This window comes from Anser brachyrhynchus (genome assembly GCF_964034855.1).
Source record: "Anser brachyrhynchus genome assembly, chromosome: 1".
NCBI classification, from domain to species: domain Eukaryota; kingdom Metazoa; phylum Chordata; class Aves; order Anseriformes; family Anatidae; genus Anser; species Anser brachyrhynchus.
This window is the reverse complement of record NC_137694.1, coordinates 126,798,854-126,819,244: the sequence shown is the minus strand read 5'-3', so window position 1 is coordinate 126,819,244 and position 20,391 is coordinate 126,798,854. Positions and strand designations below refer to the sequence as shown.

At 40.3% G+C, this 20,391-nt stretch overlaps 1 long non-coding RNA gene across 3 annotated transcripts in view; it reads left to right on the top strand.

The window, feature by feature from the left end:
- Nucleotides 1-280: 280 nt before the first annotated feature.
- LOC308178744 overlaps nucleotides 281-20,391 on the top strand; it is a 36,321-nt gene continuing 16,210 nt past the window's right edge. For all 3 annotated transcript variants that reach the window (XR_013939939.1, XR_013939940.1, XR_013939941.1), the window contains exon 1: nucleotides 281-19,325. This is a non-coding gene — a long non-coding RNA (uncharacterized lncRNA). The remainder of the gene's footprint in view (nucleotides 19,326-20,391) is intronic.

Genomic DNA, 20,391 nt, shown 5'->3' with positions numbered 1-20,391 from the left:
AGCCAGATTATTTTTTCACCTTCTCATACAATTCCTGTGCTGTGTTGCCCGACACAATGATGTCACCAAGGTATTGCTGATGTTCAGGGGCATCACCCTGTTCCAGTGCAGTCTGCATCAGCCCATGGCAAATGGCAGTCTGCTTCCACCCCCAAGGCAGTTGATTCCAAGTCTTTTGGACAATTCTCTGTATGAAACCACACTGTTCTGCACTCTGCTGCCAAAAGCATTGGCAATATCAGTTGTGGCATGCTACTTGGCTGCCTTCAAAGAGGTCATATTGGAGTTCTAGCACGGCAGCACTCAGCAGCGGTGTGACTTCATTCAGGCCATGATAGTCCACTGTTAACCATAATGGACTATTAAAGGGTGCTCAGGTCTTGCTGGTTGCTTCTTGACTCTCCAGTCAATGAATCAGCTCATGGATGGAAACCAGGGAGTCTTGGTTAGTGAAATATTGATGCTGATGTGCCATTGTGGTAGCATTCATCATCTGCTTTTCTTTGACCTGGGGTGGGCCAATCACAATAAGGTGTTTCTGCCACCTGTTCCCTGTTAGGGGCACATCAGCATCCAACACGGACAAGGCTGGCATCCCCCTGCCTCTCCAAAGGGGTTCTCTGCCCCCACAGTCATATGGCATCAGGGTGCACAAACACCGCTGTCCGCTGGTACCTGGCATCATATGGATCTGACACATGACACCCTGGATCCAGGGGAAAAGGAGCCAAGAGGAAATATCCTGTCAGGAGTGTGATCTGAACACATGCCTTCCACAGAGACTGCAACCTTCATGCAGCAACTAGACCACTTGGTCATTCTGACACATATTTATGAGCTATGTCATTGTACAGGCTGCTGTGAACCCAGTTAACTCCATCCCAGCCAGACTCATAGCACAGCTCTGTAAGGAAAGGTTGGAAGAGATTTTTTTTTTCTGATACAGTTCCAAAGAAGCAGAGTTGTTACTGGGGTGGTGGGTCAAGAATAAAAGTGCAATAACTGGTACTACTCTAGTAGTAGCAGAGGTACTTTTTCTGATGTGGCTCTAGGTGTGGAAAGGCTCCCAATCATAAAATAATAGAATCATTATTAAGGCTGGAAAAGACCTCCAAGATCATCTGGTCCAACCACCACTGTACCACCACTATCACCCACTAAACCATGTCCCTAAGCACCACATCCAATCTTTCCTTAAACACCCCCAGGGACGGTGACTCTACCACCTCCCTGGGCAACCCGTTCCAATGCCCAAGATGAACAGTAGTTTGAATGGAATTCGAGAGTGATGAAATGAGTAGTACCTTTATGTGCATCTTTTTCTTGGGGAGAACTGAAGGCCTTGAATGGTCATGGGAAAGCACTTGAGAAAGGGAAGCACTTGTACCATCAACACAAAGCCCAAGGAGCTCTATATTCTCAGTAACAAATCCTTGACTGCTGATTGCATTTCATGAAGAAAACCAGAATTCAGCAGCCAGAAAACATGTAAGGGATATAGTGTGTATCTGCAGCTGTGTGTTTTAGATGGCTATACCTAGATCTACAACATCAGAGGGCCTACAAAGGGAGCACAGAGGAAAAGACACTTCTGTAAATACTAGGTCAATTTCTCTGTCTTTTCTGACAGAGAAGTGCCCAACATTCTGATTCTGCCATATTTGAAGTGCTGTTACCTAGAAATTAATAGCTACAGGCCTCCCTCAGGGGGTTATTGTGGTATATATGTATATATATATATACATATGTATGTTGTTAAAGAGTTGCAGCATTTTGTCCTTTCTCAGAGACAATTACTTAAAAGAGAATATATTTATCCAGGTTGTGAGATCCAGCTGCTACCTGGAATCAGCAGGCAGCCTTTCAGGTTTAGGAAAATCAGAACATAGAGGTCATGTATTTTTTTGCCCCTCTTACTTACAAAAGCACTTCATTTCTTTCACCCATCAAAATGGTTCCTGGCTGCTTTCTACACAAGAGGCTGGTTATTACATGCTGAAGATTTGCATTGGCTTTGCAAATAGAAAATTCAGTAACACTTAGCATAAATTCATTGATCTAGACCACATGAACTGATTTAAGGATATACCTAGTGAGGGAAAAGAAGACCCTTTTGAACCTTATCCTTGGACTAGTCCAACTTTTGAAGACATTCCGTATTTATATCATTGCAGGGGGAAGGGGGTGGGAGGAACGGAGAAAAAGTTTTAAATTATACATTAAAAACAGCTCATGGTGCAGTCTCAAACTGCTTCTCCTAAATTAAAGATGATTTTTTTTCCCCCAATGTAAGAGCTTATATTAATGTGGTTCAGCTGTTGGTCCAGTAGATCACAGGTTTCATTTGCCAGCACGTGGGCATCTGAGGCATTTAAAGGCAGGAAAGGTGAGTGATGAATAGGTACTGTCAGAACAGAACCAACAAGCATCGAAGTATGGAAGAGGGTTGCTCAGCCGTATGCCCAGGTGTTGTCAGAGGTTTCGCCTACACTGCTGAACTATGCAGGAGCAGGCGTGGGCTCATCCCCTGGCAAGCAATTGTACTCATTGATACACGGTTGGCGCACCCTCTGGCACAACTTCAGCATCTGTACTTTCCTTTCCTTGCATGCACTTTATTGGGAAACAAAATGCCTGTCTAGGGGCTGAAAATTGTATTTATATAGTTTCATATAGATATATCAAGTTTGGGCACTGCACTGTTGAGCTGAACAACATATTTTACAAAGCATGACCGTGCTCTGTCCTACATCCAACAAAACAAACTGTCCTGGAAAGCAAGTCTAGAGAATTGCTAGTGTACCTATGCAATATGGAAAAGCAAAACAGGGGGAGATAGAGATACAGACATTTTGTCCGAAACAAATGGGCTGAAGAACAAAATTGCTTATGAGAGTAATAAACTTTAAAGAATCCTTTTCTCGACCCCAATTCTTGTTCACTTATTGCACTTAGGTCATTTTAAAGACATTAGTGTAACTACTCCATGCCTGCTCTTGTTAATTTTCTTTAAGTATAGTAAAATAGCATTTTATTGCTTGCACAATTCCCTGAGCAATTGCATTTTCTTTGTCACACTTCCTTGGTAAGTAAAACTGCCTGAGCAGTGATTGTTGGGTAAATTAGTATCATTCACATGCTCATTTTGCACTTTGGAGTGTCAAATGGTGTTTGACTAAGAAAACTTCTTCCTTGTTGTTGCTATTGGATGTGGGAGGAAGGGAGATAAGTAAATTTTCATAATAGAAGAGTTAGACACACTTCTGAATGTCAGTTTTATATATGTTGATAAAACCTACAGACACAAATCTGTTTCTGACTGTGATTTCACTAGTATGCCATAACTTCCCACACTGTTTAATGAACAAACACAAAGGGAATAATAGTCCTATTGATTTAACTCTCATTTAACAAAACAAAACTAAACAAAAAAATATTGGTGACAGTGTGCAATTCCAGGAGGAACTACGATAAAAAGAAACTATGCAGGAAGCAGAATGGGGGTTCTTAAACATCTGTGTTGCACAATGCGAGGGATTTAATTTACGGGCCACTCAGCTTAACATGTGGAGCAAGCTCTCTCTAGAGGCCTGCCCTGTTGTCAAGGTCATGAGAGCTGCAGAAGAGGATGGCAGCTCCACTGCTGTCTGCCTGAGCTTTCTTACAGCAAAACCAGGGGATGGATGGTGATGGGGAATTGATTTGCTCCGGGGTCTCCTGCAGTTGCCTTGTGTCCACAATACAGTTCAGCAGCTCAGTGTGAGCACAGCCTGCACATTGGATGTGGCCTGAAAGGGTCAAGTTCAGAGGCTTAAACTGACTTATACCCTACTGAAAGAGGCATACACCTCTGTGGGTTCAACCATCAACCATAGATTAGATACATTCAAATGAGTGACAATTCCCACACGAGTCTAACAGATCTATCTTCCTCCAAATTCCACTTCTGGGCAACTTTGGGTAGAAATGCTATCATCTGATATATTGTCATTCTGTTCTGTGTCACCCAGAGACACAAAGCCTAGCTCCTAAAAAACAAGGTACAAAATACTTGTCTGGTACATTTCCAACTGACAAAACACAATATGTGAGAGCATAGGGATGGGGGAGACAGACTTATGAATGTAGACTTATGAGTGTGGAAAATAATATTTATGTCAATGGCCCCTATCCTGACATAGGTTAAATACTTATTTTTAATACCTTCTAACACAGACAAGAAGCATAAAACAGAAAAGTGGCTGATTAATAATTGCTTGTGTATAAGAATGGGTCATCTGCATTCCCCTCTGTGCAGTGAGTGGTATCATAGTATCATGGAAGAAGGCAGAAGGATGTAGTTATTAATGATTAGTAAAGGGCAGAATTTTAGATCTTACATTTGACATGAATGCCTGAAGTCTGCTAATTAAACCATCTGAGGATCTGATCAAAGGCATTTAAGGTGGAGTTTGCTTAGCAAGATGCAGATAATTAGATGAAAGCTACTAATGATTTACTTTTGCAAAGTGCAACCTAGCACTGCTGTCTAAAAAGTGACACTGCCTGAAAATCCTGTGGTTTGGGTTTCTCAGTGTAACAGCCTAATGATTAAATACCGAGCACAGATCAGGCCAGGAACAAGTCGTGTAGTCTACTTCACAGGGAATAAAGACTGTTTGATCTACAGGAGAGTAAAGGTTTATGTTAAAAAGGGGCGGATCTCCTTTCAGATATGCCCACTGCTCTTCACTGGGTGAAAAGGTGCCTCAGTTTGCATGGCTAGAGTGAAGTCAGATGACTGCCATGGCTAACATGGGATTTATCTGGGACTGAAGCAAACCAAACTGATGTAGCTGTGATCCTGACACTGTCTTCTTTGGCTGCTACCTTTGCATCAAACTCCTTACGTGCTTTTCCTTTTGTACTGCCATGCCCTCTCCTGAACCTCTGAGCTGAGCCCCCTTTTCTGGATCCCCTAGTTCTGTGGAAAGTCCCCACAAGTCCCACCAACCTCTCTTCCAGAAGCAGACGGCAGGTCTTCCTCCACTGGTGTCCCTCGCGGAGTGGACTTGCAGGTTAGTTTAGTTTTGCACAGGGCTGGGAGGTCAACCTGTCTGCTTGCATCCCAGATAAGCGCTCTGCTGGCTGGGTTACGAGGCCAAAGCAGGCTCTGCTGCTGGAGAGGGGATTAGAAGGAGTCCTGAGGACTTCTTCCAGATGAGGTGCTGCAGCCAAGATCTGGCAGACTACCTTGCTTGTCACTCTTGCTTATGCGCAGACCTGAGACGATCTGCTCTGTCAAGGCATACGTGACAGCTGGCGTACCTACCGGCACATATTGCACACCAAGGGAATTTTATGGGTAGAAATGCATGTGTCTGCATGCATTTACATAAAAGCTAATTTAGATAGAAGGTAGCCGGAGGTTTTGGACTTATCCTGTGAATCTAACCCCTATTAACCTGCTGGTTTAAACAATATTTGAGCATTCACTAAAATGTCTCTTAATCATTTATTAATTCTTTCCTAAGTATTTATAAATGGGACCTAATATGAAGTGTGATTAAGCTTTGTCCATTTTGCTCCAAAAAAACAGCTCTGTGAAAAAAATTCCCATAAATTATCCAAAGCAGCAGCAGTCCTCAGCCTTAATTACAGCATTCATTACACACTTATGCAGTCATATAGACTTGACGGTTTTAGTAAAACTCAAGAATGTTTTTTCGCAATTTTAACATGCATCCTCAGGGAAGCTTCTGTGGAGAGACAGCAGGCTCTGAAATGAGCTATGGCTGTTGCTGTGCAGTAAAAAACAACTAACCAACCCCTCCCCCTCCAGTTCAGATCTTGCTCATCTGCTGCCTTCACCTCAGAGTACCGACATGCTTGCCCAGAGAGGCCACTCTATGGACACCCTTGCCCTTCCCCAACCTCTGAAGCTACCTCTCAGGTCAGTGTCAAACAACCGGACACTTCCTTTATCCCCACGACTGCTGTTGCATTGCTTTAGTGGGAAAAAAAACACGGGAGAAAGATGGGTGGAGGACCCTGGGGAAGCCAGTGGTCTCATGCCAATGCTTATAGCTATATGTCCCTATGTGGCTGTGCATCTACAGTATAAGTCAATACGATGTATCTGCAGCTTAAGTAATAGATGGAAGGATAGAAGGATAAATAGAAGGATAGAAAATAAAAGAAAGACTTACAAACTGGATTTACCAGAAACTAAAAATTAGAAGGAAGGAAGAAAAAGTAAGACTAAGAAGCTGGCAAACCAGAAACTGAATAGAGTGTAAGTTCCAGAGATCGGAGAGCTGAAAGAAATTTAATGTTTTAGAAATAGAACTATGGTAATGAAAGAACTGCTGAAAACTTAAATATATCAAAGGATTCAAATAGCTCCTCTTTTGGAGGAGTCTAATTTGTTTCTGGTAGATTAGTAATAAGAGCTGGCTAGTTCTAAATCACCATTTCTTGCTCTCAATTTTGTTATTGAATATTGATCTTCCATTCTGAAATGGAACAAACACCCCAAATTTTAAAGTTTCCATGGAACACTGTTGTCTTCAGCATTTATTTTCTCTTGTTTGATATGCTTCATATGAATGGGTAGAATATTTAATTTGGAAATGGAAAATTATTCATTTTTATAGTGCTACAAGTTGTAACAAAAGCATTCTTAGAACACTACAAATAAAGTGAAGTGAACAACTTATTTTAAAGCAAACATCAAAATGTTCCTTTTAAAAATGGTCTATTTTCCCCAACCAAAAACTGCTCACAGAAACTACCATACTTCTACAAAATATTTAGTTTCAAATTAACAGCAGTGGGAATTTGCTTCATCAGGAGCTGACCAGCTTTGTTATTGATTCAGTCAAAGAAAAAGCACAGAGGAAAAGCCCAGGGATTTTCTGTTATTGTGCAGTCATTTTAATTTGCAAACAGAAAGTATAAAATGCACATACATACATAAAACCAGCCATACAGAATTCAGCATGCTGACAGTTTAGATCCATGCAGCACAGGTGTAAATAGCTCACAAAGAGTAAGGCAGTAGGGAAGCAGGTACAATATTTTTGTTATTCATGAAAATGTAAAATTTGTATAATTCGGGTTTAATTGTCCGTACACTATATCTGGTATTCATCTGTTTTGGGTGTTCACCTACTTTCACCTTAATTGCTAAGAGACATTCTGTCTCAGCAAGGATAAAGACCATTTCCTTTGTATGTTGTTAATAAGAAATAAAGTGTAAAAAAATAAAAATGAAAAGGTGTTCCACGCCTGGAATAAAACTCCTCAGCAGTTGTAAACCTCTCTGTGGTTGGGGCTGGTGATATGTCAAAAGGATAGAGATTTTCCTCTAACATCAGAGAATGAGCAAGCCCTGCATTTGAATGCTCACGCATTTGAGCAAATACATCACACACGGTTCTCTGGATAAAAACAAAAGAAGTAATTAATTGCAAATTACATGGTGATAGCAATTCCTGTTGAGAACTCGGCTGAATTTTGTCACTTCTAGTAGCTCTCCATCCCACACTGCCCTCTTCTGAGATATGGGAAAGACTGAAAATGATGGGAAGAGATGCAAGTTCCAGCACATTCTCAGTGCTCTCTCTCTCTCATTCCTTAGGGTGGGCTGCTTTAAACCCAGGAGTGCGGCCCCTGTTGCACTGAACTGCTTTAAAGACTACAGGAAACTGTTTTAAAGACTTCCCTATGGAACCTATATTTTGATTTCTTTTAGCCTTTCCTGTCCTATTTTTTTTCTTTTCATTCCATATCAGAGCCACTCATACTTTTCATTTTTTTAATTAAGATTTGTATAACTTCCCACTCATTTCACCCTTTACTGCTTGGTCAACCACCTCTGTGTTATCCAAAAGTTGCTTTTACAGGCCCTTCCAGAGGTCCAGCTTCAGCTCTTCCAGTCACATAGCTCAGCCACTACAGCCACTTTGGGTCCCTGAGCTGATTGAGAACTTGCTAAACTCTTTCATATGCTGTCCAAAAACAACTACACCTTTATCTTGGTCCTGGAGATGGTAAACTGACTTAAGTCAGAAGACAGATCTACCAGGAGAAAATAGCTGTTAATGTGCTCAGCCTGGTGTTCATGCAAACCACAAGCATAATGTTAATATCAATGCTGTTTCTGGGCCCAGACTATCTCCAAGAACTGAAAATGTGTGGCCTCAGTTTGAGGCAATGCTGTTAGATGGGGGCCTTGCATGTAGGACCATGGAAGCTGTTACGCAGATATGTGGATGTTGTGTCTTTCACTGTCTTCTTGGACACACACCCACAGCTGTTCAGATTTAACTCTTTCTCTGACATAATTTTGGCAAGAATATGGTGGCTTCTCTTCCAGATGTGCCTTTGTCCTATTCCTCACACATTTCTGCCTGTCTGTTCCTGATATACTTGGTGTACCTCCTGGTTTTGCAGTTCAGGCTATTCTTTCATTAATTCCTCCACAATCATGTCTGCTCAACCTTCCCCTGGTCAAAATTCCTATTTTTGCTCTCTAACATCCCTATTAACGACACCATTTTTTTCCCATTCCTATCTTTCTTGACTCTTACCTTAATGTTACTTGCTCCTGGCAAACAACCTGCAAGTCCTGTCTGTCTTTTCCCATACTTTGATAAGCCCCAAAGTAGGATAAATATATATTTTTTGTAGTGCTGGGAGATCCTGTTACTCTTTTTTTTTTTTTTCCTAACAGTGAAAGTCTTCCAGCTAGTGCCTGGGATAAGCGGCCTGAGCCGTGTGGTATTAAGGGCTGTCTATTCAGTGGGGGAACTAATGTCTTTAAACATAAATAAGATTATTTTCTAATAAAAGCAATAAATGAGCATCCTATGGCTAGTTAAATATGCCTTCATCTTACAGAAGCTAAAGGGAAGCTGTCCACTGACACTGATGATCTGATGCTAGCCTTAAGTTGATATTTGCTATACAATCACTTCAAGTCCTTCTTCTATTTGCACTGGTGTTAAGTTGTTGATACAGTTTAGCCTTTATTTTAACAGCATTACTTGTTTTCCCACGTCTCATGAATATATTCAGGCTAGTTTACAAATTTACGTAAATTCAATTGTTTAAGGAGAAAAAATATGTCAAAATAGCTTCAAATGTCTTCCATTATGTTCTTTGTTGCTCTGCTGTGTTTCTGTCTCTATCTATATTTTATTATTAGGAAGGTCTGCTTTTACTTTTATGATGTGAAGTCTGTCAAAACAATGCATTAAATAATTCTGAATCATTATTATCCAATACTACTTCTGTTGCTTTCTTTCTTTCTCTCCTATTTTATTTTTTATTTTATTTTATTTTATTTTATTTTATTTTATTTTATTTTATTTTATTTTATTAGATGGTCCAGGATTGAAACCTGCTATTTGTTGAATACTATACGGTTGTGGCTGAAGTATTCTTTTGTCTTCCTACTCAGCAGCCCTTAAAGTATTGTGTTCATCACTCAGAGACCTGAGGGTGCTACCTGTGACTCTTTCAGGGGTCTGGATGATATAGGTATGAGTCTTACATTGATGCCATTCTTTCTGTCAGTAGTGAGAATATGGTTTGCAGCACTACTGATGAGGTATGGCTGGCCATCAAGGTCAGGAAGGACAAGAATTATAGAATTATTTTAGAAAGTGTGCTACCCAATGCCTAAGTGCTACTTGGTCTGCACAAAGGCTGTTTTTGGGGAGGTTCAATGGAGAAATTATGTTAGTTGTGCCTACTCTTCCTTGAGACTATCTTCTAGTTTGTCTGATCTAGTTTTTTTTTTTTTTTTTTAATGTGGAAGGTTTTGGCCTCTTATTTGGCTTCTACAGGTCGTCACTTGCTTGAACAGCTTGTGTGTGCTAGATGGCACTGAAGATCAAGCTCTAGAAAAAGCACAAGTAAATGTAGACAAGCAGTGTGTTACATCTGTGCTGTAATTTAGTGTTAGAATTGAGTGAAGTTTAATCCACTGGCACCTGTCTTTATTTTGTTAGCCTGTTGTCCTGGGCGCTATAGAACTGGAATAATTCTTTCATGAGATGTCAGAACCAAGAGACAGGTTGAGCTTACTCTGCTGCTTGAAATGCCAGTGTTCTGGGTGTGCTTGTAAAAGTAGGTGGTCCCTGTACAGGCATGTAGACATGTATGTATGTGTGTAGATATGGTTTTATATACTTCAGATTGCATTAAATTTTTCCCTTCGATATAATTTATAAATGTTTTTGCAACCATGGTCATGTCATTCCTTCCCATCTGCCTCTGTCCTGCAGTGCTGCTCCATGGTTGCCTCTATTTGGAGGAGGGCTGGATTCCAGCAGGTATCCAGTATTTCTCCCTGGTTCCCTGTGCTGGAAGAGCCACATTACTAGTATTAGTTCATGGTATTTCTAAATCAATGTAAATGAGCAAAAAGTTGTGTAACTTTTTTGAGATTTTACTGGTGGTTCCATAACACTGCTAATTCTTGCCCACTACTTTGGCAAGCACCTATGTACCTACCAACATGATAAAGGTTTATCCTTCCCTGCAAAGGAATGGGAAAGGGAAAAAAAAGGGAGCGGCAATATACACCTTTATTCTGAAGAAAGCTTTTTTCATGAAAGCCATCTAATATTTTTATTGTAGCCAGGGAAAACGATTTTCATCATGAAAAAAAAAGACAAAGACATTTAAATATTTATATTTCCTTCTGTTTCTGATAATTTTGATATTCTTAAATAAAAAAACATGAAAGAACTCTACTTAAAAGCTGCTTTGGCCTATTGATTACTGAAGGCAAAGTAGTATAAGAGGTGCTTATTCATAGAAGAGAAGGATATACCTACAAAAAAGTTGTCATCTCTGTTGCCAATGTACTTTCAATTGCAAGTTACACCAGATCTTTGGACCTTTTGACCTGCATTGGTCCCAGAAAGCTATTACTGTTCTAAGGGGTGATGTAGTTTTATGTGTTTCCACTAATGTCACTAAAGGGATATGTTTTCTTATTGGAGTCTTTCATTTATAGGCTGAGGAATTTGACCCCAGCTCACCCAAAATTGTCTTTTGAAATGCAGAAGTTGGGAAAAGAACCTGTCATGAAACTCAAGCCTGTTAATATTCCTGGAAGATTGAAGAGACAGGCTTTTTAAAAACAGCTCTAATGTTATGAATAATTATCCCTCTGAACTTAAGGGAGCCTAGAAATTCACTGTTAAACTGCATGAGATGCTTCTTGGTAGTCAGTACTATATAACTGGAAATTTGGCTGGTACCCAGATAAGGAATGGGAATTTCATTCTAGTTTCTGAGTGTAGTGTGTAATTCTTTCTTTCCTTACACCTGGAAATTCTTTTTCAAAAATCATATTCTTTTGCCTTCTAATTTCCTTTGCTGTATCATAAAATACAGTATTGAGCAGAAGCTTTAGAACTTTAATTTTCAAAATATTAAAATATAAAGCTACCTTGAAAGTCCTACAGTCTTCTAAACATATCCACCCTCCTGGCAAAAGACAGGTTGATTGTTTTCGGTATTTAACAAATACTGTTTTGCATTTTTTTTTTTTTTAGAATGCATGGTCTTAACACATGTGAAATTATGATTGGCTCTATGGCATTTCTTGAGAAATGTTAGCAAAGCTCATGCCTCTATTCTTATCAGCTGAAAACTGATACTTAGGTAATAATAAATTTCCTATTGATGGATCTTTGTGGGATGAGAGTATCATGTCCAGACAATTAAAAATCTCATGTGAGCCCAATAAGGTGGAGCCAGGACACGTTTGCAGGCTACAGATAACATCAAGAGAATGGTTCTGCTGCGCTCAGCAGCGAAGTACCTGTGGCTGTTACACATAATATTTTATGGATACAGTTTATTCCACCCCAGAAGAAATTTATATTTTTCTGTAGATTGGACAGCTATAAAGAAGTGTGAAGAAGGCTTTATGGGTATTCCAGGCCAAAAGGCTGGTTAGACCCCTCTGAATTAAACATGCTCTGCACATGATTGCAGAGGCGACAACTCAGCAATGCACCTGGTTCCTTCCTCATCTGTTCCTGTAAGGTCAGCTGATGAAAAGATAATTTTGGAACCATTCTCTGCTGATGCTATGGGGTATATTAGAGAATAGCAAAGAATGGCTAGGCATCTTCACATGAGACTGACACCTGTCCCCCACATCCTTCAACTTGCCAGTGTTGGATATGTATTAAGGAATAAAGCATCAGGTTGTGCCAGAGTAAAACTGACATGCTGGAATAAAACTGGCCACCCTCTTTAGAAAACAGGCAGGTACACACTTTTTCAAATCCCTTTCCTTGGAATATTTAGTTGTCTTAAGAAGCAAACCTGGCCATTTAGGGGTGGAGAAATGATGTGTTCTTGTCCTTCCCAATAGCTGTGTTACAGGCATAGCCCCGTCCCTTTGCAACAGCTACAACTGCAGTAGCTGCAGTGACAGGTGTGCGCCAGAAAGCAGATCTTGACCTTTCTGTTTGTGAAAAATGGGTTGTATTGTGCTTACTTCAAGTTCCTGGCAATGAGCATTAGCCCAGCAAGAGCAAAGTGGACCTGGGGACTGCTGTATTTTAGAAGGAAAGTAAAATCTAATGAATCTATTTAAAGTAAGTACATGTACACGTAAATGCAGGCATCTCTCTCTCTATCCAGGAGAGGATAGGCTTTCCTGCCACACAATAAGGTCAGAAAATATCATGAGGGCACAGTATACTGGAGTCATATAGATTTTAGGCATTGCATCCTAGAAGCAGGGAAGAATTTTGCACCATAGGTATAAGAAAAAAGCTTCTCTGGCTCAGCTATCGCTTTGAGATAACTGCTAGTAAATGCTGGTGACCTTTTGAAAGGACAATCTTTGTAAATAAAGGAAAGATGAAAAATAATGCTATAATATATCGGCCACATTGCTAAGGTGAAGATAAAGTGAAAGGTGGAGAAGTACAACAGAATACTGGCCTAGAATGAAATGAAGCTATATCCCCAAAAGTGTAGGTAGAGATCTTTTTTTCCCACCTTTAAAAAATTTATTTTATTTCCAAGTGTTATACAGAGCTTAGCTGAGGTTGTAACCTGAAATATCTAAGAACAAATCTTCCCCTGTGAAGAAATTATTTTTCTTTGCTGGAGTAGGTATTGAGAACCCAGTCAGATGTTTATGCATCAGCAACTGTGAGGGGACTCAGGAAAAGTGTTTCCAACACTGCAAGGAGACAGTTTAAGAGAATGAGCTTTGTATAGGTATCTCAAAGGAAACATAATGGAGAAAAGGGAAGGAGCAATGGACTTTTTCCAAAACCTTCAAGTTATTGGCATCAATTTGTCTGGGCCAAGTGTATGATGATATATCTCCTGCTATCTTGGATGTAAGGACTTTTTCAAAAGATGGTTAAAGACAACTTATTAACAGCTTCATGTATGTGAGCTTGCAAGCACCAGTCAGGAATGCTGTAGGAGATCTGGTGCATTTTATGCTGTGTATTACAGAGAACTTTTGTTCTGCAGAGGATATATGGGAGAATGAGTCCCAGAGATAGGAAAATGGTTTAAAAGTAGGTGTACCAAAGAAAGTATTGTGAAGTTACATGAATGATGGTACTAAAATTTCAGAGGAAAGCAGTTAAAAAAAAAATTGGAAATGGTTTCAGGCGAATTCCCTGGCTTTACTAAAATGATATCAGATGCAGGAATGACTTTATTCCCTGGACATACCCCTTTTCCATACAAAGTCTTACTTAATGAAAGTGGATTTTCTCAGGCAAAATTTGTTTTCAGAATTTGAAAGAAAAGAATAGTTCTAATTGGGAAAGAAAATGAAAAGCAGCAAGCTATTGTGAAGATTAAGAAATATGGGATGTTACATAGAGTCTCCAACTAGAGGGAAATGCCACCTAAGTATTTTGGTTTTGGCTAGCTGAGAAGCACACCGGCCTCTGTGTTGACCAGGGGAAGAATGTGACTTTGGTGGCATATCCGTGCAGGGAGCAACAGAAATGACTGAAGACTCCCCTAGGACTTTCAAATACTGCATGCAGTATGCTGGGGAGAACAGACTTTGTAGAGACATTGTCTATTAGGTGGAGGCATGTCAAATACTTTCCCTGAGACTTGTGGCAAAGTTGCAATGGAGTCCCAATGTAATAGTAGACTAGAAAAGAAAAAGCAGGAGGTAGTGATGTTACCTGGCACTCAGGGAAACCTCTAACTCTCTTGTACAGATTGGTAGCCTTTCTAACTACCCTCGTGTTACTGAAGCTTGAAGCATCAAGCTGCCTCTGAGGACGTAAGTGCTTGCCCAGTCTGTACAGTTGATGTGACTGTCAGCTGTGCTGGGTGATTGATGGCTGTTCAAGGTCTTTTTGTAAATTGGCCTTGTATCCTGGATGGTAGAAGGAATAAGTTTGACAGTTACTGTGATTTTTTAAGCAGCATTCCTTGTCAGCAGTCAGACCTCTGCAGATTGCTTTCTGATCCTACTGAATAGCGTGCCAAATATATCGTTATTTTATGAGCACCTTTCCTCCCCCTCCACCCTCCAATTTCCAAAAGTTTCTGGGGAGTGTGAGGCTCATGAGCAGAGTGCTAATACAGCCCATAAATTGTACTGCTGGCAGTACAATGCTAGAGCATGCCCGGGGAGAAGATTTTACAGCTCCTACCAAAATCCTTTGCTCTACACCAGGCACGGTATCTGCCATAATTGCCATAGCTTGATTCCAAATTGCAATTTACTGTTAGCTGCCATACATTTTTATTTAATTTGTAGTGGGCTTCAGAGGCTAAGGCTAACAGTTAGAAGAAAAGCATGAATCTCACTATATCAACACTCATCAACTTCCTGGGAAGGTCCCCAGGCTGCACCACCCAAGGCAGGCTACACCTGCAACTCAGGTACTCTGGTCACAAGCTGCCCCAACTAGGGGTTTCCTCCTTCTCTATTTTTTTTTTCCTATACATACAAGAGCTTTCATCTGAACTAAGACTAGCCAATTTGAAGGGGTAAAACCCACTAGTACCATACACCAGAACAACAGATTTTACATGCCAAAATATTCTGAATGTTGAGTAAGAGCATGGTGGAAGTAACACCCCATGCATGCCTTGTTCTCATTAAGCGTATGGCGTCAGCAAAGCTCACAGAATGAATTTGAGGGATCATTGAACAGACCTGGTACACCAGTCCAAATGTAATATATGCAACTAAATTTTGTGCCTAAGCTTTCTCTATCTGCCAAGGGAGAGTTAAGCACCTGAGAATGAGATACAAAAGAGGCAATCTGCATAACCATTGTTATGCTTGGTTGGTGTAAGGAATAAATGCAAAGCAGCCCCAGCGGAAGGGAACAGAGTGTAGAGCTACCCCACAGCTGGGTGCACAGGGTCAGACTTGCTTCAACTCTTCATTCAATTTGTTTGCCAACATTTTCTTCCAGTGGAAAGAAAAGATGTAAATGGTACGTAATTGGATCTTGCTCTGACAGTCAAAAGAAGTGTTCCATTATTCCAAAATTTGCATGTAATCTCTCAAACATAAAATATTATGTTTTAGAATGACCGTAACTTCCTTAGCTCACACAAATAGGAAACAATAAGGATCCTGGGTCACTCACAGACTGTAATAATGGGAATCTTGAAAACAAAATCCCTTAGGCAGAGACGGTGGTATTCATCACACAGGGGTCCTGCTGTGCAGGGTACTACATAAAGATGTAGGAAATGACACTTTGTCCCCCGATCTCTAGTTATTGTCCTCCTCTAGTAGCTGTTAAGTGCAAGCCCAGTAGCCTGTTTGCGTACTATGTGATTGGTATCAATGTTTGTATTAGTATTCAAAAAACAACAAAGGGTGTGTTAAAAATAGCAGGGATGACAGAAAGAGGGCAATTACTTGGTTGTGTGAATAGGAAGGATAATATTAAGTTACTGTGTAATTAAGGTTAGACCAAGGTGAAGTAAAGATAGCAAACAAGGAAAGTAAGTAAAGGTTACTCATTCTGGACCCAAAACTATCCCTACTGAATTTAATCACAGGTTTATGCTGACCTCTGTGAAAGTGAGTAGGAGCAGACTTGAGGTTAATTTAGGGACATATTTATAAGGCAGTTTAGTGAAACTTGATAATGTATAATAGAAGAAAAAAAAAACACAGACAAACAAATAAATGGGAACTTACTGAAGTTAGATCTTGGAAGCAGTTTGATTTGAACTGCTCTCTCACATCATGCTGTGTTTTTATTTTTATTATGGCAGGTGAAATCCACGGTTTTGTTTCACATTAGATTATTTATGGACATTTTCAAAAGGCCCAGACTTGGATGTGTTCTGTCACTGGTCAATCTCAAAGTGCTGAGCTGCTTACCAGCAGGGTACCAGAGCTGTTTTCATGCTTGACTGGACAACATTTGTGCCTTAAATCCCATCTTGTCCACAGCTATCAGAAAAAGATTCTATGAATGAACAGTCATGGAAGTTATTGATTTCTCCTCTGTGCTCAGAGGAACATTTGTTGGTGGGGTTGTTGGGACTGTCTAACATGGTTCAAGAAAATCTTTTGTGAGATGGTGGAGGAAACTAATTAAATCTTCATAGAAGAAAAGGACTTAAATGATGAAAGATGGAGGTAAATTACTTAGCTAACAAATAGGTGCCTTGGAAATTAAGGTACAAATTAGGTTATCTAATTTTTCACTGTGAACCTAAGCAGTTCCATTAATATGATTTCCATCTTGTGATAATATTTCATGGTTCATCAGGAGCTTGCTGAGACATATTAACGACAGCTGGAAACAATGGTACTACAAAGCCTTCATTTGCAGGTAAGGTAACGAGAGTTTTTCTAAGAAAAGGAAATAAAAAATGGGTGATGCTTTCATGTGTTGGTACATTCATACTACTAATGAATGTAGCGCTGTACATGTCCAACTGAATATAGCATTTGATTGCAACTTAGAAAACTAGTCTGATTCCTTTACCCTCATGCATGTTGACCACGTTGCCATGCAGAGCTGCACTGAGAAACATGGGTGGTGTTCTAGGTAGGCTTCTTCTGGGACAGGGACCAGGGCTTTTGTCTCAGGGCTGGTGCTCTCTGTGATACTTGCTACTCTGTAGTACCAATATGACTTTTTCACCCTATTCCCCTTCCCTCTGGACACAACCTGAGCATCACCCTTGGGCTCTTGCTGTTATTTTGCTTTGCTTAGGAACTGCAGATGTAGAGGCCAGAAGGAGGAGGAAAGGAAAGAACACCTAGCTGCTGCTCAGAAACCTTTACTGGCATCTTTTGCGAGGTACTGGGCCAGATTTTCCTTTCTTCTGATAACCCATCAATCCTCTTTGTGCTCACTAGCAATGCTTAAGATCACTTGTTGTAGCACACAATAAACAATAATACTGGTTATTACCAGTGCTTTGATTTTCTTATATATATATATATATATATATATTGCCTCCACTATGTTTCAGCACTAATTCTGCCTTGAGACAAGTGCATATTGCTCACAGTCATCTGTAAATTATCTCATTCCACCTGCCTGCACACTGGTATTTGGCAACCTCATTTTATAATATACAGGGTTTTTTCCTCCTTCTTTAAAACATGATCTTAAATTTAGACATAACTGGGAAACCTATTGTGAAATTATGGGAGACTTTTATTTCTGTCAATTCCCAGAGCACCTTGCTACAACTCATTTGGTGGTTAGCACAATGTGTATAGTGGCGGAGACAGATGAACAAACAGACTGTGGTTCTAATTTAAAAACATCGGTTTTTCAGCAATAGCTATACAAAGTGCATGTCTGACAAGGGAAGAGGGAAATATTCATTTTCCTTTTGAAGGGTGACTTCAGCCTCCAAGTGATTTCACCATGGCTTCAGATCTGGCCTCCTTTCCCCTCCCTGATTTTTCTCTAAGATATTAATCAATGAAGTCACCAAGCAGCAGCAGCAGTTGCTATTTTACAGTACCAGGCAATGGCAGTGTTCAGCTAGGGCAATGACAGCATCACTGAGCCTATTTGTGACCTTTTTTAAGCAGACTACTGCATTTTACACCAAATGGTGTAAATGCCCTGTGTGGTAGATAGATCAAATTGGATTCAAGTCAGGTCTAGCTGTGAAAAACTTCTTGCCAGTTCCAGAAAAGATATTTACATTTTTTTGCTTCGAATAGTTGTTGGCTTGTCAGATAGCATTTTGAAAAGCTCAGAAGTAGTAGACCAGCTTAAGAGTCTGAAGACAAGTAGTTCAGGGATACTGCAGATACTCTCCCCTGCTCCTCCCACCAACCCACCAGTGTTCTCTGTTCTCTACCCTGGCACTCATTTGGGCTGCACACTGAGTAGGCTCATCAGGGGAGACACAAAAGAAGACTGACCCTTTAGCAATGATGTTTCTTCAAGCTGTGGAAACACAGCTTTTCACCTTTTGACTCTAGTTCTATGTAGGCTATGTATCATCCATTGAGGTGACACACAATGTATACTCACGGGCTCCAGCTTATTGGCCTTTATAATATGCTCCTGCACAGTGAAATTGCCCTAGTACATCACTATACTGGATGGATTTTACAGATCTATTGTACATTACTAATGAAATAAGCTCTCTCTTCCTTCATTAGTAACTTAACAGGTTTTCTGCTTCATGTCAGTTGTAATTCTTATTTAATAATACCAAAGGATAATCTTTTTGTTTCTATGTCAGCAACATGGATATTTTACTCCTATTATATTGCTAACATGGTAGTTCTCAGTGCTCCTGCATCAGGGGGTTTAAATGAAGACCCTGAATCTCCACAATATCATCTTGGAATAGGACAGGTGTTCCTTTGGGGGCATTAAGGACAGTGACCCTTCTGCACTTGCACGTTCATAGAAATAATTGTCTACATGCCCTATGCAGCAGATCCAGATTTAAGATGTAAAATCTGACCTGAGAGGAAGAAATCAAGAAATATATATGCTATATATGAAATATATAGCAGTCAGAGGCATTGCAGATCTTAATAGATGAAGAATTCTAGCAAAGCTGTAGGTAGTGTATCTGTCAAAGCCAGCTGTTTCCTTGGCACTCTGTTTCAAGGGAAAATTAAAACCCATGATTATCTGCATTCAATCTATACCATAAGAATGATGATGCGATTAATGATCAAAGCTCTGTTTCTGTCTCAAGGGTCCCCCTGCTGTTTACATGCCTACCTCCTACTTAGGAACCACAGTGATAGATGTAGCTGTCTGACACAGAATATATCCAGTTGTTTGAAACATGATGCCCTGGCTGGTTCATGCATGACCCTGCTTGCTGAGTCCTGTATGATGTAGGTATATTGTGGGTTTGTGGACAAAGACGATAAAAGGAATGACATGCTAATATGCATTTCACTCAGAAGCAGCAATATTAATAAGCTTATGTGACTTAACAAAGATTCGATGATGGCAAGGTACATCTGATTGTAACTGGAAGATACATTTAATTATACACAATATAAAAGATGTTATATACTACTCAAAGACACTAAATGAAAGACATATGTTACATAAAGACTACATATGAAACTGGGTTAGGTGACATTATGTCAAGGGAAATCATCCCTTTGAGTCATGAGGATCAGAGTGGTCCCCCCCGCTTCCTAATCTCCTTGAACCGAAGAGGTAAGGAGCCTAGGTGTGGCTGAGTCCACTCCTAGTCCCAGACTTGGTCAACAGTTTATGTCTGAAGGATCATATGCATTATGTGAATGCTGTGTGCTAAGATTATGAAGTGTGATCACAAAGCACCATTACGGCATGTTAGCATGCTGTTACTTTCCCCATCTGCTCACCGTCTATCTGTAGCAGTAAGTGTCCTCTCAATCTGCAGAAGTAATCCTGAGAGGTGTCCCTGCCCAAGGGGAGACCCTGCACGCTGTCCTTTCAGGCGAGCTCAAAGGGCTCTTGGGCTGCTCACTGTTTATGGGGTAAGGTGATTGACTTATGGTCATATTTACATATGGATGTTAGTTTTCTTCCAAATTTGGCTCAGGCAGGGCTTTCTTCCAAATTTGGCTAGTACTGGGCAGGGTGGTGGTACTGTGTGCATTGCTCAAATTAGCCCTTGGGTATATGTCTTCTGTCTCCCCAAAATCCAGGATGCAGCCATTGTGACCAGACACATCCATCACGATTGCCAGTGATGGTTATCTGCCCAGGCCAGATGCTCTGATTAAGTGGGGTGGGGGTGGGAGTACACCATCACAATGTATCTATTTCTTACTTGTTTAAAAACGTGCAGGAATTATTTGATGCATATTAATGGTATCACCCTATGGTCCCAAAGTGACAGCTTTAATTCAGTTATAATTAGTTTCAGGGCTCTCCTGCTCTTCATAAACCACAAGAATGAAGAAGG